This window comes from Castor canadensis, chromosome 6, assembly GCF_047511655.1.
Source record: "Castor canadensis chromosome 6, mCasCan1.hap1v2, whole genome shotgun sequence".
NCBI lineage: Eukaryota > Metazoa > Chordata > Mammalia > Rodentia > Castoridae > Castor > Castor canadensis.
Genome location: NC_133391.1, coordinates 37,263,282 through 37,267,159, shown reverse-complemented (window position 1 = coordinate 37,267,159; position 3,878 = coordinate 37,263,282). Strand labels below are relative to the sequence as shown.

At 35.5% G+C, this 3,878-nt stretch overlaps 1 non-coding gene across 1 annotated transcript; it reads right to left on the bottom strand.

The window, feature by feature from the left end:
- Nucleotides 1-613: 613 nt before the first annotated feature.
- On the bottom strand, nucleotides 614-686 carry Trnai-aau (transfer RNA isoleucine (anticodon AAU)). Its single transcript has one exon. It is a non-coding gene; the product is annotated as a tRNA-Ile (tRNA).
- Between the last annotated feature and the right edge of the window lie 3,192 nt (nucleotides 687-3,878).

The window sequence follows — 3,878 nt, the reverse complement described above, 5'->3', positions numbered from 1 at the left end:
CATCTATGGATATGATCAGCTGTTTTTTCTTTATCTTAGGAAGTGATGGCTTATACTAATTGATGTTCAAATGTTGGATCAGACTTGCAAGCTGGGATTAATATCATTTGGTTGTGGTAAATAATTATTTTATGCACAGTTGAACTCAATTTGCAAACAATGTTTTGTTAGGAATTTTGCTTACATGTTCATGAGAGAAGTTGCACTATTTGAGCCATGCCTCCAGCCCTTGATCTTCAGTTTTCTTTATAATGTCTTTGCCTGGTTTGGGTATTAGGGTTATGCTGGCCCCATAGAATGAGTTAGGAAGTATTCACTCTTTGCCTATCTTCTGGAAGACATTGTAGAGAATTGGCACAGTTTTTTTCCACTAAATGTTTGGCAGATTTGCCAGTGAACTATGCTGTATGGAAGGTTACTAATTATTGATTCAATTTCTTAATAGAAATTGACCTTCTCAGATTATCTATTTCTTCTTATGAGAGTCCCGACACATTGCATCTTCAAGGAATTGGTTGGCTTCTTTTAGCTTATCAAATTTATAGGAACAGAGTTGTCCACAGTATTCCTTTATTTATTTATTTATTTATTTATTTATTTATTTATTTATTTTTGGTGGTACTGAGGTTTGAACTCAGGGCCTCACGCTTATTAAGCAGGTGTTCTACCAACTGAGCCACTCCACCAGCCCTTCCTTTATTGTTTTGATGTCTGTGGTATCTGTAGTGATGGCCCTTCTTTCATTTCTGATGTTATTAAATTTTTTAGTGTATTTGTTTTATGTTTGTTTTGTTTTTTTGTTTTTTGAGACGGGATCTCACTACGTAGCCCAGGCTGGCTTCAAACTCATGATCCTTCTGTCCCAGCTCCCAAGTGCTAGGATTATAGGTGTGTACCACATCCAGCATGTCATTAATTTGTCTTCTCTCTTTTTATCTTTGGTAACCTCACTAGAGGTTTTCCATCTTACTGATCTTCTCAAAGAAACAGCTTTTGGTTCTGTTGATTTTCTGTTTTCAGTGTCATTCATTTCATTTTTCCTTTTCTTCTGCTTATGTGGGATCTGATTTGCTCTTCTTTTTTATAACTAGCTTCTAAGGTAGAATGATTTTAGATATTCCTTCTTTTCTGTAATAACACATTCAGTGTTATAAATGTCCTTTTTTGGCACTGCATTTGCCATATCCCACAAATTTTGATAAGCTGTTTTTTCCATTTTACATTTCATTCAAAATATGTTTAAATTTCTTGAGATTTCTTCTTTCACTAATGTGTTATTTAGAAGTACATTGTTTGATTTGGGAATTTTCTAGCTAGTTTTCTGGCATTGATTTCTAGTTTAATTCACTGTGGTTTGAGAACAGACTTTGTATTATTTCTATTCTTTTGTTTTTTGTTTTTTGTTTTTTTGAGATGAGGTCTTATTAAATAGCCCAAACTGGCCTCAAACTCTTGATCCTCCTGCCTCTACCTCCTGAGTGCTGGAATTATAGGCGTGTACCACCATGTCAGGTCTATATTCTTTAAAAATCGTTAAGACTTGTTTTATGGCCCAGAATGTGGTGAATATTCCATGTGAGCTTGAGAAGAATGTGTATCCTGTTGTTAGATGAAGTTTTGTTTAGATGTCCATTATATCTAGTCATTAATGGTATTGTTGAGTTCAACTGATCTTCTGCCTGCTGGATCTGTCCATTTCTGATAGACAGGTGTTGAAGTTTCTGATAATAAACAATAAGAGTGGATTCATCTATTTCTCCTTGCAGTTCTATCAGTTTTTGCCTTATATATTTGGACACTGTATTCTTAGGAGCATACATGTTAAGAATTGTCTTCTTGGAGATCATTCACTATGTGTAATGACCTACTTTATGCCTGATAACTTCTCTTGCCCTGAATTCTGTTCTACCTAAATTTAATATAGCTACTCCCTCTTTCTTTTAGTTAATGTTAACATGCTATAGCTTTCTCAATCCATTTACCTTTGTTACACGTGTGTCTTTGTATTAAAGTGGGTTTCCTATGAACAACAGATAGTCAGACCTTTGCTATAGTTTGCATCTGAAATGCCCCTCAAATGCCCATATGTTAAAGGCTTGGTCTCTAGCTTGGCACTATTGAGAAGTGGTGGAAATTTTAAGAGGTGGGGCCTAGTGGGAGGTCTTCAGATCATTGGGGGTGTGTCCTGGAAAGTATTATGGAACTCTGGTTTCTTCCTCTTTCTTTCTTTTCACTTCTCAGTCATGAGATGAGTAATTTTGCTCCTCAAGGTGCCTCCACATGCTCAAAGCAATAGGGCAAATTCATAGTGGTCTGAACTTCTAAAACTATGAGTCAAGTAATTGTTATATAATAGGGAACTATTATTTCACTCAGACAATTTCTGTCTTTTAATTGGTGTATTTAGAAATCATCAATATTCGAAGCGATTATTGATATAGTCAGATTACTATCCACCATATTTATTACTGTTGTGTTTGTTCTTCTTGTCCTTTATTCTTATTTTTGTCTTCTCTTTTGCTGTCTTCTTTGATTTTTTTTTTTTTGAGACAGACAGGGTCTTGCTATGTAGCTTAGGCTGACCTTGAATTTGTGACCCACCTGCCTCAGCCTCCCAAGTGCTAGAATTATAGCCATGTGCTACCTCACCCAGCTTTTTGTGATTTTTAAATAAATCTTTTGCGGGGGGCAGCACTGGGGTTTGAACTTAGGACCTCATGCTTACTAGGCAGGTGATCTTACTGCTTGAGCCACCCTTCAGCCTTTTTGTGATTTTTAATTGGACACTTTATATTACTCCATTTTCTGTCCTCACAGGACATCAGTTATACTTTTTTTTTCCTTTTTTTTTTAGTGGCTGCTGTAGGGTTTGCAATACACATTTAAACTAATCCAAGTCTATTTTCAAATAATACTATACAACTTCCCAGGTAGTGTGAGTACCTTATAATAACAGGTAATCCAAATCACTTCCTCTCATCCCTTATATTATTGCTGTTGTTTACTTCACTTACACATAGCACACATATGCAGATGTATAATACATTGCTCCTATTATTATTTTGAACAAAGTGCCATCTGTTACATCAATTAAGAATAAGAAAAATAAATGTTTGTATTTTATCTTATCATGCATGCTTCCTTTCTTTATGTAAACCTTAGTTCCTGATGCATGTAATTTTCATTTTCTCTAAAGAACTTCTTCCTTTTTTTTTTTTTTGGCAGCACTGGGATTTGAACTCAGGACCTTGTGCTTGCTAGTCAGGTGCTCTACCACTTCAGCCACTCTGCCAGTATCTAAAGAACTTCTTTTAACATTTTTTGCAGGACAGTTTTCCTGGGAAGAAATTCTCTCAATATTTGTCTTAGAAAGTCTTTCTTTCTCCTTTACTTTTGAGGGATAAATTCTAGATTGTTGTTGTTTTCTTAACACTAAATATTTCATTCTGCTCTCTTCTTGCTTACATGGTCTCAGATGTAATTTTTTTTTTTTGAGGTACTGGGGTTTGAACTTAGGGTCTCACACTTGATGGCAGGGACTCTACAACCCCACCAGCCTTGTTTTGTGCTGTGTAGTTTCAAGGTAGGGTCTCTGTAAACTATTTGCCCAGTCTGGCTTTGAATCTTGATCCTCCTGAGTAGCCAGGATTACAGACATGAGTCACTGTTGCCTAGCTCAAATGTAATTCTTACCTTGATCCTCTATAAGGTAAGGTGTTTATTATTCTGGATTCTTCAGGATTTTGTTTATTTTTATTAAATTTTTAATTTTGTTTGTTTAATTGTGTTTATTTGCTTGTTTTTGAGTTTTGAGACAGTGTCTCATAATCCAGACTGGCTTGGAATTCACTATATAAGTTCAGGTGGCCTCAAACTCA